The sequence below is a fragment of the Podarcis vaucheri genome, assembly GCF_965113315.1.
Source record: "Podarcis vaucheri genome assembly, chromosome: 3".
Taxonomy (NCBI): Eukaryota; Metazoa; Chordata; class Lepidosauria; order Squamata; family Lacertidae; genus Podarcis; species Podarcis vaucheri.
The window spans coordinates 7,433,315-7,447,390 of NC_138761.1; the positions used below are offsets into that span (position 1 = coordinate 7,433,315).

Here is a 14,076-nt window from a genome sequence, read left to right on the forward strand (position 1 = left end):
GGAATTTCGGGTAAGAGCTCAGCTGTAATGAAGTTTGATACAACCTCTTTTGGTTGGACTGGTCAGTTTGACTGCAGTTGCCATACCTACCAAGAAAGAATCTTTTCAGTGTGCTTTTCTCCTGGTCTGTACCTTTTTGGTTGCAGTTTGCTTAACATGCTTGCTACTGTGATGCATATAGTTTTATGTACATTGCCCCCATTATATGCTTCCCCCCATACCCACATAAATTAATTACTTTATCCCATCATTCATAAGTTATAAGCACAACCAAGAACAACACCCAGAAGATGAGAGGAGAAACCTGTTAGTAGAAACATTGTTTAAATTCTTTTGATCAGTTGTACTCTGCTTTTCCACACGCTAGCAAGGTTATGCTTAAAATTCTGCAAGGAAGTCTCAAGTAGTATGTGGACCGACAACTCCCAGAAGTGCAAGCTGGATTTGGAAGAGGTAGAGTAACCAGAGACCAAATTGCAAACATGCACTGGATTATAGAGAAAGCTAGAGAGTTGCAGAAATACATCTACTTCTGCTTCATTGACTATGCAAAAGCCTTTGACTGTGTCAACCACAGCAAACTATGGCAAGTTCTTAAAGAAATGGGAGTGCCTGATCACCTCATCTGTCTCCTGAGAAATCTCTATGTGGGACAAGAAGCTACAGTTAGAACTGGATATGGAACAACTGATTGGTTCAAAATTGGGAAAGGAGTATGCCAAGGCTGTATATTGTCTCCCTGCTTATTTAACTTATATGCAGAATTCATCATGCGAAAGGCTGGGCTGGATGAATCCATAGCCGGAATTAAAATTGCCGGAAGAAATATCAACAACCTCAGATATGCAGATGACACAACCTTGATGGCAGAAAGTGAAGAGGAATTAAAGAACCTTTTATTGAGGGTGAAAGAGGAGAGCGCAAAATATGGTCTGAAGCTCAACATCAAAAAAACGAAGATCATGGCCACTGGTCCCATCACCTCCTGGCAAATAGAAGGGGAAGAAATGGAGGCAGTGAGAGATTTTACTTTCTTGGGCTCCATGATCACTGCAGATGGTGACAGCAGCCACGAAATTAAAAGACACCTGCTTCTTGGGAGAAAAGCAATGACAAACCTTGACAGCATCTTAAAAAGTAGAGAATCACCTTGCCAACAAAGGTCCGTATAGTAAAAGCTATGGTTTTCCCAGTAGTGATGTATGGAAGTGAAAGCTGGACCATAAAGAAGGCTGATCGCCCAAGAATTGATGCTTTTGAATTATGGTGCTGGAGGAGACTCTTGAGAGTCCCATGGGCGTATGTAAACCCTGAAGCGTATGTAAACCCAGGTACCACTGTAGATACTTGGGCCCCTTTCTCATTTCTGTATTTTTATTTTTATTTTACATCTGTTGTTCTTGTTTGTGTTTCTTTATTATGAATGATGGATCAAAACCACTAATTTGTATGGTGTGTGTGTTTTTTGGGGGGGTGCACAAATTAGTGGAGGAGCACATAAAATTACAAGCCTCACAGAAACAGGCATATTAAGCAAAAATGAAGCCAAAAGTGCAGACCAGAAGAAAAGCCAATGGAAAAGATTCTTTCTTTGTAGGTACAGTGATACCTCGGTTCCAAAATGCCTTTGTACTCAAACAACTTGGAACCCAAACGCTGCAAACCTGGAAGTAAATGTTCCAGATGGTGAACCTTTTTCAGAACTTCCTAAGATATACCTGAAGAACATCCTTTCTCAAACAATCACAACGTGTGCTGTACTTCGGGGGTGGTTTTTCCCATTCCATATCAATTAACAGATTTCCCGTCATCTCACAGAATCAGCTGCCACGTTCACAGTGCCTGGATGGAAAGGAAGCGGAATGTTGTTTAGGAGATTTGCTTTAATGCAGTCTGATGCAACCGCAATTGCAGTACAGTGGTACTTTGGTTCTCAAACTTAATTCGTTCCGGAAGTCCATTCCAAAACCAAAGCGTTCCAAAACCAAGGCACACATTCCCATAGAAAGTAATGAAAAATGGTTTAATCCATTCCAAACTTCTAAAACAACCTCTAAAACAGCAATTTAACGTGAATTTTACTATCTAACGAGACCGTTGATCCATAAAATGAAAACAATAAACAATGTACTGCGGTCTCACAACCAGTCAATCAGTAGCTGATCTGGGTTACACACAGTCACAAAAACAAAACAGAGCCACAAAAACCAAGACACTAAGTAAATAGCAAAAACAGTCAGACCTCAGCGTAACACTCAAAACGGAAGTGCGGCACTCAAATCGGAAGCATAACAATCAAAACAGAAGTCTTGCACTCAAAACAAAAGTGTGGCAGTCAACACGGAAGCATAACACTCAAAACGAAGCTCCTTTGGCTTCTGAAAAAGGATCACAAACTGAACCTCTTACTTCCCTGGTTTGTAGCGTTTGGTTTCCAAGTTGTGAAAGACTATAGCCAGCACAGTTGGGTGTGAGCTGAGCAAGACACATTAGCAACACTACAGGGGACAATCCAGAAAATACCATTCTCCGACAGGGCGCAAATGGCAAGGTATTTCTGAAGCTCAGAACAGCTGTAATTCTGATTGGCAGATGTTGAAAGCAAAGGGGAACATTCAGTAGAATGGAAGGAAGGCTGACTCAATCGGCAGGTCTGTGGGTACATTATCTGCTCATTTTTCTCCCCTTCCATTAGCAACCTGTAAAATTTACCGGTAGGTGGCAGCTGTTCTGAAAAGATCTAAGGAGCAGTAATAATAATAAACACAATTGTATTATTCAAAACCCACCCAACTGGCTGGGTGCAGCTGAGTGTCAGCCCCCTTACAAGGTTCAGGAATCAGCTGGAGTGTTTGCAGAGAAGGAGGACCGATCTGACCCTTGCTAATGTTGGCCAATGAAACAGTAGTTAACAGGTTGAGAGGCAGCAGAAGTCTGTAAAAGTTGGTCATCCCATTAAATACACAGGGTTTAATTAGGGGGGGAAAGTAGTTGGCAACCCTTTTGCCCCCTTTAAATGATTTTATTTCCCTTCTCTTTTACACAGGGCAAGATTTGCTGTATGAACTACTTGAAGGAACTTGCCAATTCCCAGAATCTACAAACTGCACCTATGGAGAAATGACATGGGCCACCTGTGATAATAATGGAACCTGCTGTAGGAGTAACTGATATCCATTGAGTTGGTCCCACTCACATGTAAATGTTTGCTCATTTTTAATCCTGATTTCCTGATCTATACCTCCACAGGAGGAAGCAGAAGCAGGGTGTTGCTTGTGCTAAAGGAAATAGTGAGCAATGATTTTATAAATCAGTATAACTGATAATATACTCAGTGCATATTAAACCTGTTTTCAGTAGTATGAATTGTGATTCCTTTCTTATGCTACAACTCTAGTTTCTTCATCTTCTTTTAAGCCTCAGAGCCTCAAGGTTTTCATCTGCCCACAAGGAGTTTTGGTACTGCCGATGTTCATATGAATGTGAACTGTGCAGATTGCATTTCCCATGGGCAGTAAAAACTGGTGGCTCAGATCTAGCTGTACAAAATTTTAAGACAACCCTCTGTAAGTGAGCATGAGCCAGCTGTCTGCTGCTGCTGAAAGAACACAAATGTCATTAGGCAACAAAGAGTTCCATTTCATTCTGCACTTTCCAGACCTCACCTGAAGGGCAAGAATACACCATAAAATCCAGCAGAATAGGAGGTAGAAACCTCACGGTCCCAAAGGACCTGAACCAGGGGTGAAACCATCATCAAGGGATACTAGGAAGGCAAACATGGTGATAGATATTGCTGCATTTTAGAAATCTTTGAGAAATTAATAACTATTTAAAAAAGCTACTGCAATCCTAGGCTGCAGGTGAGAAATAATCTAATAGATCCATTGTTTTCTGTGGCCAATTCTGAACCCATGTTTTTAGAAGGCAAACAACTGGCTTGAGTGTCTCCCAGGGCAGATGAGCTATAAGCCTCTGAAAACTTGTTATTATTTGCAAAAGAGAAAAAGATGCAGTAAGTAAGTATAAAAGGTCCCTCCAGCATCAGTTAAATTGGGACTTCTGATCTTTGACAATCCAAATCTGTGACCAGCCTGCTTTCCAGGACAAGGTGTCTGTTGTGCTCTGTGGTATGGCAAGGCCAGGCAAAACTGGGGGATAAGGAAAGATGGGGTGAAGGGTGCACTATGAGGAACACAGCTCTAAAGTTGTTCCATGAAGGCAGGAGCTGAATTGGAGGTTTTACTCTGTAGCAGCAACTTCAGCCAAAAGGAGGCAGTGTGGTAAAGTGGTTAGAGTACTAGAACAGGTCCCTTCCCACCCTGAGTTTCTCATTTTCAAGATCCAGTTGACTAGATGAGAGAATTGTAGCTGTAGCCTTCTCGAATCAAAATCAAAAAATAGCTGTAAAATGTTCTTAAGCTTCAAAATTCTAACATTTTACAGCTGTTAAAGCCAACTCTTCTTAGATTTCTTATTTAGGCAATATTGCTCTGATAAGGTATCCTTTGCTATGATTAGTTTCATCTTCACCACTACCTTGGAGCCAGGTGGCTGTCCATAGCAGAGTGGTGGATCTGAGTTCGAGATGATGATTGTTCCTGCCTTGCTAGGTAGGACTAGGTGACCCTTTGGGTTCCCTTCAACCTCACAGTTCTATGATTCTGTGATCATTGATAGAGAAGCATGGAAACTATATAACTGAGTACAACCGTGGCCACATGCAAAGAATTACAAAACAATACACCCTCATCTAGAAACAGTGAGGCTGATGGATTGCAAGCCTCTCACCCACTTTTGTCAATATTGCTAACATGTAAACATTATCAAGTCAGTGAAAATCAGAGCGCAGAGAGATCAGGGCTCTGGTGAAGTTTTCCTTCTCTATCACGCGCTTGTGTGTGCGCTTCTGCAAGTGAGAACTTGTTAAGCAAACTCTGAAGAGACATATGATGGTGAAGCACAGTGGCTAAGAGATGGAGACTCCACCATGAGCTCACCAGCTGGCCTCCAGCAAGCCACACTCTCACTCTCAGCCTCGGTCTCTCCATCATTATTATGGGACATAATAAGACTGATTTGCTGTTACAGAAGGCTTTGGATATTTATTTATTCATTGCATTTATATCCCACCTTTTTCTCCATGGAGCTCAAGGTGCCTTCTGTGGTTCTTTCTAATTTAATCCTCACAACATCCCTGCGAGGCAGATTAGGCTGAGAGTGATTGACTGGCCAAAGGCCACCCAGTGAGCCTCACGATGAGGGGGGATTTGACGGCTGGTCTCCTACTTCCTAGTCTAGGACCTCAGGCTCTCATACTTGAAAGTGCTATTCCACTGCTCAAAACAAAACAGACATCAAATTAATGTTTCTGTTTTGCATAAGAAGTCCTCTCAAATAATGGCAATTTACTCCCCTCTCTTTCACACAGGGATGCCTTTGGGATGTCGAAGGGCAGGAGGATTTTGCCAGACCCCCAAGACTGAGATCTGTGCCTTTGGAGATATTCAAGATGGCTACTGTAGTGATGATGATGCACGCTGCTGCAGTGGTAAGTGGTCCCACTCACGTGTGAATGTTCACTCATTTCCAATCCTGATTTCCTGATCTACACTCTACATCTTCACAGGAGGAAGCAGAAGCAGGGCTTTGCTTGTACTAAAGGAAATAGTCACGGATCAGTTTCTGGATCAGAATAGTGGATCATATACTCAGGGCATATGAACTCTATATTTAGAAGTACAAAGTTAGATTCAGTTCCGATGCAGCACTTCTAGATTCTGCATCTTCATTTAAGCATTAGTGTCGATCAGAAAATCAGAATCAAGAATGAACAAACATTCCCACCTGAGTGGGACCACCAACTCAATGGATATCACTTACCTGGACAGTTGAATTTATTACCACGACAGAGGTCCATGGCAAATATCCATAGGTACAGCTCGCACTTTGGGGGAACTCGCAAAATCCTGCCACTTTCCCTGCAGAAATGACGATACCCTGTGCAAAAGAGAGGGGAGTAAATTGCCATTATTTGAGATGACCTCTTGTGCAAAGCAAAACCATGAATTTGACGGACGACGTTTCATTTGGAGCATTGGAATGGCGTTTTCAAGTATGAGAGGCAGGGTGATATCGTGCTTAGAGGGTCCAACTAGGACTTGGGAGACCAGCCTTCCACTCCCACCTTAGCCACGAAGCTTACTGGGTGACCTTGGGCCAATCACTCACTCTCAGCCTTACCTACCCCACAGGGTTCTTGTGAGGATTGAATAAGGAAGGTAAGAAAGTCACCAGGACCTCCATGGAGGAAAAGGTGAGATATAAATGACAGAAAAATGAAACTTCTTCCCCTGCTCCTCAACAACAGGAGCAGTTCCCTCAGCCTAAGGGCATCACTACAGTTTTCACATGTATTTAATCACAGATTATTCATAGCCACTGGGAATAAATCTTCTTAGAATCATAGAATGATAGAATTGCAGAGTTGGAAGGGGTGAGATATAAAAACACAGGTCCCGGTTGGGACCCTTGAAATTAATTCTGAGCAAACTCGATGAAGCAGCATGAATTTATTTTAGTGATCACAAAAAAAAAACATATTTGCAAGATGGGTGACCAAAGCAGGCACACCTCATTTGAACAGAACACATGTATATATTCCTTGTCCGAGCGCAAGCCCCTCCTCTGTGCGCAGAGGTCAAGGATTTCACGACCGCCTGATTACAATCCTAAAATTCCCCTGTTTGTCAGACTCCCTCACAAGCACTATTAACCACAAGTTGTTTTTAGCCACATGTGAAAGCAGGTTTAATGTCTAGGTTCCAAGAACAAACTTATTGAAGCATGCAAACACCTGTTCTTCTTGCTAGAATTCTTAAGCCAGAAGCTCCTAAAGATATAGCACCCTATAAATAACCCCCCCCCCCTTCATGGATCACTGCCTCCCCTTCATGGATCACTGCCTTGCCGTGGCGAAGGGGCTTGAAGAACTCAGAGAAGCTATGAACTACGCCGAGCAGGGCACACAAGATGAACAGGTCATAGTGGAGAGTTTTGACCAAACGTGATCCACCTGGAGTAGGAATCGGCAAGCCACTCCAGTATCCCTGCCAAGAAAACTCCATGGACAAAGACAACAGGCATATAAAAGTTATGACACTGGAAGATGAGCCCCTCAGGTCGGAAGGTGTCCAACATGCTACTGGGGAAGAGCGGAGGACAAGTACAAGTAGATCCAGAGCTGATGAAGCGGCTGGGCCAAAGCCGAAAGGACGCTCAGTTGTGGATATGCATGGAAGCGAAAGGAAAGTCCAATGCTGTAAAGAAAAATATTGCATAGGAACCTGGAATGTAAGAACCATGAACCTGGGTAAGTTGGATGTGGTCAAAAATGAGATGGCAAGAATAAATATTGACATCCTGGGCATCAGTGAGCTAAAATGGACGGGAATGGGCGAATTCAGTTCGGATGACTACCATATCTACTACTGTGGGCAAGAAACCCGTAAGAGAAATGGAGTGGCCCTCATAGTCAACAAAAGAGTGGCGAAAGCTGTACTGGGATGCAGTCTCAAAAATGATAGAATGATCTCGATACGAATCCAAGGCAGACCTTTTAACATCACAGTAATCCAAGTTTATGCACCAACTACTGGTGCTGAAGAAACTGAAATTGACCAGTTCTATGAAGACTTACAAAACCTTATCGAAGTGACACCAAAGAAGGATGTTCTGCTCATTATAGGGGATTGGAATGCTAAAGTAGGGAATCAAGAGATAAAAGGAACAACTGGCAAGTTTGGCCTTGGAGATCAAAACGAAGCAGGGCAAAGGCTAATAGAGTTCTGTCAAGAGAACAAGCTGGTCATCACAAACACGCTTTTCCAACAACACAAGAGACGACTCTATACATGGACATCCCCAGATGGGCAACATCGAAATCAGATTGATTATATTCTCTGCAGCCAAAGATGGAGAAGCTCTATACAGTCAGCAAAAACAAGACCTGGAGCTGACTGTGGCTCAGATCATCAGCTCCTTATAGCAAAATTCAAGCTTAAACTGAAGAAAGCAGGAAAAACCACTGGACAGGTAAGATACAATCTAAACCAAATCCCTTATGAATACACAGTGGAAGTGAGGAACAGGTTTAAGGATTTAGATTTGCTGGACAGAGTGCCTGAAGAACTATGGATGGAGGCTCGCAACATTATACAGGAGGCAGCAACTAAAACCATCCCAATGAAAAAGAAATGCAAGAAAGCAAAGTGGCTGTCCAACGAGGCCTTACAAATAGCGGGGGAGAGAAGGCAAGCAAAATGCGAGGGAGATAGTGAAAGATACAGGAAATTGAATGCAGATTTCCAAAGAACAGCAAGGAGAGACAAGAAGGCCTTCTTAAACGAGCAATGCAAAGAAATAGAGGAAAGCAACAGAATGGGAAGAACCAGAGATCTGTTCAAGAAAATCGGAAATATGAAAGGAACATTTCGTACAAAGATTACCATAATAAAGGACAAAAGTGGTAAAGATCTAACTGAAGCAGAAGACATCAAGAAGAGGTGGCAAGAATACACAGAGGAATTATACCAGAAATATATGGATGTCTCGTACACCCCAGGTAGTGTGGTTGCTGACCTTGAGCCAGACATCCTGGAGAGTGAAGTCAAATGGGCCTTAGAAAGCACTGCAAATAACAAGGCCAGTGGAAGTGATGGTATTCCAGCTGAACTGTTTAAAATTTTAAAAGATGATGCTGTTAAGGTGCTACACTCAATATGCCAGCAAGTTTGGAAAACTCAGCAGTGGCCAGAGGATTGGAGAAGATCAGTCTACATTCCAATCCCAAAGAAAGGCAGTGCCAAAGAATGCTCCAACTACCGCACAATTTCACTCATTTCACATGCTAGCAAGGTTATGCTTAAAATTCTACAAGGAAGGCTCAAGCAGTATGTGGACCGAGAACTCCCAGAAGTGCAAGCTGGATTTAGAAGAGGCAGAGGAACCAGAGACCAAATTGCAAACATGCGCTGGATTATGGAGAAAGCTAGAGAGTTCCAGAAAGACATCTACTTCTGCTTCATTGACTATGCAAAAGCCTTTGACTGCGTTGACCACAGCAAACTATGGCAAGTTCTTAAAGAAATGGGAGTGCCTGATCACCTCATCTGTCTCCTGCGAAATCTCTATGTGGGACTAGAAGCTACAGTTAGAACTGGATATGGAACAACTGAGTGGTTCCAAATTGGGAAAGGAGTACGGCAAGGCTGTATATTGTCTCCCTGCTTATTTAACTTATATGCAGAATTCATCATGCGAAAGGCTGGGCTGGATGAATCCCAAGCCGGAATTAAGATTGCCGGAAGAAATATCAACAACCTCAGATATGCAGATGACACAACCTTGATGGCAGAAAGTGAAGAGGAATTAAAGAACCTTTTATTGAGGGTGAAAGAGGAGAGCGCAAAATATGGTCTGAAGCTCAACATCAAAAAAACGAAGATCATGGCCACTGGGCCCATCACCTCCTGGCAAATAGATGAGGAAGAAATGGAGGCAGTGAGAGATTTTACTTTCTTGGGCTCCATGATCAGTGCAGATGGTGACAGCAGTCACGAAATTAAAAGATGCCTGCTCCTTGGGAGAAAGGCGATGGCAAACCTAGACAACATCTTGAAAAGCAGAGACATCACCTTGCCAACAAAGGTCCGTATAGTGAAAGCCATGGTTTTCCCAGTAGTGATGTATGGAGGTGAGAGCTGGACCATAAAGAAGGCTGATCGCCGAAGAATTGATGCTTTTGAATTATGGTGCTGGAGGAGACTCTTGAGAGTCCCATGGACTGCAAGAAGATCAAACCTCTCCATTCTGAAGGAAATCAGCCCTGAGTGCTCACTGGAAGGACAGATCGTGAAGCTGAGGCTCCAATACTTTGGCCACCTCATGAGAAGAGTGGACTCCCTGGAAAAGACCCTGATGTTGGGAAAGATGGAGGGCACAAGGAGAAGGGGACGACAGAGAATGAGATGGTTGGATGGTGTTCTTGAAGCTACTAGCATGAGTTTGATCAAACTGCGGGAGGCAGTGGAGGACAGAAGTGCCTGGCGTGCTCTGGTCCATGGGGTCACGAAGAGTCGGACACGACTAAACGACTAAACAACAACAACAAATAACCCCCAAATACAAATCATGTTAAAAGACCCCCGGATAAAAAAAATCCCTAATTGTTGCATCCTTATGGCCTTATGACCTTTACAAAAAAGCAATAATTAAAAGCACTATTTATTCTAAAAAAACCATCTGAAAAAGCAACATTTCTCATGAAGAGACTTGAAGGCTCATCTACTCCAACCTCTGCAATGCAGGAATCTCAGCTAAAGCATCCATGACAGATGACCATCCAACCTCTGCTTATAAACCTCCAAGGAAGGAAAGTGCACAGGCTCCGAGGGGAGATGCAAGCAGTGCAGGAAAGATAGACCTCCAAATGGACCACTCCACGAGATTGTCTCTTGGGAAGAGATAGGAAGTAGGGCTCATGGCATCTGCTTTTGCTGGAGGTCAAGCTGACTCTTGTCTACAAATTGGTAAGCAGTTCAGGTATTTGTTTCCCTTTTCCCTTCCTGTGCCATGTTTCCTTTTTTGTTTTTTTTAAATTGTACATAAGCCACTCTGGGAACCTTTTGACTGAAAAGCAGAGTACAACTGATCAAAACAATTTAAACAATGTTTCTGCTCACAGTTGTCTCCTTATATCTTCTTGGTGGTTTCTTTCTTTTTGTTAATTCTTACATTTCTTGTTCTTGCTTGTCTTTATAACTTATGGATGATGGGATGAAGTCATTGATTTATGTGGATGTTTGTGTGGGAAGCCCATAATGGCGGCAATGGACATAAAACTACATGAATCACAAAAACAAGCATGTTAAGCTAAATGCATCCAAAAAGGTACAGACCAGGAGAAAAGCACACTGAAAAGTTTCTTTCTTGGTAGGTATGGCAAATGCAGTCGAACTGAACAGTCCAATCCAAAGAGGTTGTATCAAACTGCATTACAGCTGAGCTCTTACCCGAAATTCCACTTCCTTTCTATCCAGGCTCTGTGAAGTTGGCAACAGCTTTTGTGAAATGACAGGAAATCTGTTAACTGATATGGAAAGAAAAGAGCAGGAGAAAGGCGGTTCTGCAGGTAAATATTAGGAAGTTCTCCAAGATGAATAAATTGCATAGGATGAGTTAAGAGAGAAGAGTTTGGATGCTGAGAGTTGCACGAAATACCTGTTTGTAGCCTGGAGCACAGGACAGATTGTCAATATATGAGAAAGGTGATTGTGTGGGTAAATCTTAGGATAATGTGCAAGATAAATAAATGGCTTAGGATGATTTAAGAGAAAGGGGCCTGGAGGGTTCAGATTCTATGCTGACAGTTACTGGATTTGGCACTGCAACGCTATAAGTAGAGAGAACCTCTTTGTTCCATCCAAACTCCACTTCCTTCTGCCTTAGAGTGCCTTCCCTTTGGCAGAGATCTCAGAGAAAACTGCTGCCATGAGGTTCCTCTACCTGAGCTTTACTCTGGTCTTCATCCTCTTCCATGTTGTTGCAGGTAAGAGGGCACAGGAAGGGAGTAGCTGCTGGAAATGCAGAAGGTCTCAGCTTGAATCCCAGGTATGTCCCCTGCCAGAGACCCTGAGAAACTGCTGTAGGTGGAACAACAGCATGAATTGGCTGCTCCCTATTCTATCTGGCTGCTTAAAAGGGGTGGTGGAGGAGGAAAGTGTTTAACAATATATTTAATATTGAAATTGAATACAAGGCTTTTGCAAAAGCAGAAATGTTCAGGATGCAGAATGAGCAAGAAGGCATGTTCCATGGTGGTCATTTATATTGCTGTGAATTTGGAAAAGTTAGTGTCCATGATCCCCAAGTCCTTCCTAATTCCAGAGGTCCTGGATCTATGAAGAGTAAAAATCTGATGAAGGATTCTATTGTAGACCTAACCCAGCAAGTTTCTTTGTTAAAGAATGCCCACAGTTGCCACCTCAGGATCCCATGAGCATAGCCAATTAAGAGATGGTGCCCATTGGGCAAATGGGTGGGCCTTACCCTCTTTTCATCTGGCTGGGAGCCGAGAAAGACTATAGCTAGCACAGCATCTGGCTGGGAGCCGAGAAAGACTATAGCCAGCACAGTTGGGTGTGAGCTGAGCTAGACACATTGGCAACACTACTGGGAAGATGACAGAAAATACCATTCTCAGAGGCAAGGTATTTCTGAAGCTCAGAACAACAGTAATTCTGATTGGCAGATGTTGAAAGCAAAGGGGAACCTTCAGTAGAATGGAAGGAAGGCTGACTTAGTGGCCAGTTATGTGGGTATGTGGGTGCATTATCTGCTCATTTTTCTCATCTTCCATTAGCAACCTGTAAAATTTCGGTTTGGCAGCTGTGCTGAAAAGATCCCAGGAGCAGTAATCATCATCATCATAATTTTATGATTTATACGCCACCCAAGTGGCTGGGTGCAGCTAAGTGCCAGCACCCTTACAGGGTTCAAGAATCAGCTGGAGTGTCTGCAGAAAAAGAGGACCAATCTGACCCTTGCTAATGTTGGCCAATGAAATAGTAGTTAACAGGTTGAGAGGCAGCAGAAGCCTGTAAAAGTTGGTCATCCCATTAAATACACAGGGTTCTAGTTTGGAAAAAAAGTAGTTGGCAACCCCTTTGCCCCCTTGAAACGAATTTATTTCCCTTCTCTTTTACACAGGGCAAGATTTGCTGTGTGAACTATATGGAGGAACTTGCCAATTCCCAGCAACTAGAAACTGTGCCAATGGAGAAATTATAGGGGTCTCCTGTGGCAGCAACGGAATCTGCTGCTTGGGTAAGTGATATCCATTGACTTGTTTTGTTTTCACAAAAGAGATAAATATGTAGTAAATAAATATATATATAAAGGTAAAGGTAAAGGACCCCTGACAGTTAATTCCCGTCGCGAACAACTCTGGTGCACTCCTCTCGCTATACTGACTGAGGGAGCCCCCGTCTGTCTTCAGACAGTTTTTCCAGGTCATGTGGCCAGCATGACTAAACCGCTTCTGGCAAAACCAGAGCAGCGCACGGAAACACTGTTTACCTTCCCGCTGCAGCAGTACCTATTTATCAACTTGCACTTTGACATGCTTTCGAACTGCTAGGTGAGCAGGACCTGGGACCGATCAATGGGAACTCAACCGATCATGGGGATTCAAACGAGGATCTTCCAGACGGCGAGCCCAGGAGGACTGGTAAGATGATGTTGGCCAATGAAACAGTAGTTAGCATTTTGAGAGGCAGCAGAAGCCTGTAAAAGTTGGTCATCCCACTAAATACGCAGGGTTCTAGTTTGGAAAAAAAGTAGTTGGCAACCCCTTTGCCCCCTTGAAACGAATTTATTTCCCTTCTCTTTTACACAGGGCAATTTATATGTGAACTATTAGGAGGAACTTGCCATTATTCAGCAACTACAAACTGTGCCAATGGAGAAATTACAGGGGTCTCCTGTGGCAGCAACGGAATCTGCTGCTTGGGTAAGTGATATCCATTGAGTTGTTTTGTTTTCACAAAAGAGATATATATGCAGTAAATAAATATATATATAACCAAATAGGTAAAGGTAAAGGACCCCTGACAGTTAATTCCCGTCGCGAACAACTCTGGGGTTGCTGCGCTCCTCTCACTTTACTGACTGAGGGAGCCCCCATCTGTCTGCAGACAGTTTTTCCAGGTCATGTGGCCAGCATGACTAAGCCACTTCTGACAAAACCAGAGCAGCGCACAGAAACACTGTTTACCTTCCTGCTGCAGCAGTACCTATTTATAAACTTGTACTTTGACATGCTTTCGAACTGCTAGGTGGGCAGGACCTGGGACCGATAAATGGGAACTCAATCGTTTATGAGGATTCGAACGAGGACCTTCCAGACAGCAATCCCAGGAGGACCGGTAAGATCCCCCCAAAAAAATCTTTTTTTTTTTCTTTTTAGAAATTTTTATTGGATTTTACAAAATATAGAAAAAGTACAAAGACAAGGAC

At 43.1% G+C, this 14,076-nt stretch overlaps 1 protein-coding gene and 1 long non-coding RNA gene across 3 annotated transcripts in view; both read left to right on the forward strand.

Moving 5' to 3' along the window:
* Positions 1-14,076, forward strand: part of LOC309529575 (uncharacterized protein) — a 64,312-nt gene that overhangs the window by 34,586 nt on the left and 15,650 nt on the right. The window lies entirely within an intron of this gene.
* LOC309529753 lies at positions 11,184-13,272 on the forward strand. Its single transcript, XR_014218417.1, has 3 exons — positions 11,184-11,608; positions 12,769-12,885; positions 13,199-13,272. It is a non-coding gene; the product is annotated as an uncharacterized lncRNA (long non-coding RNA).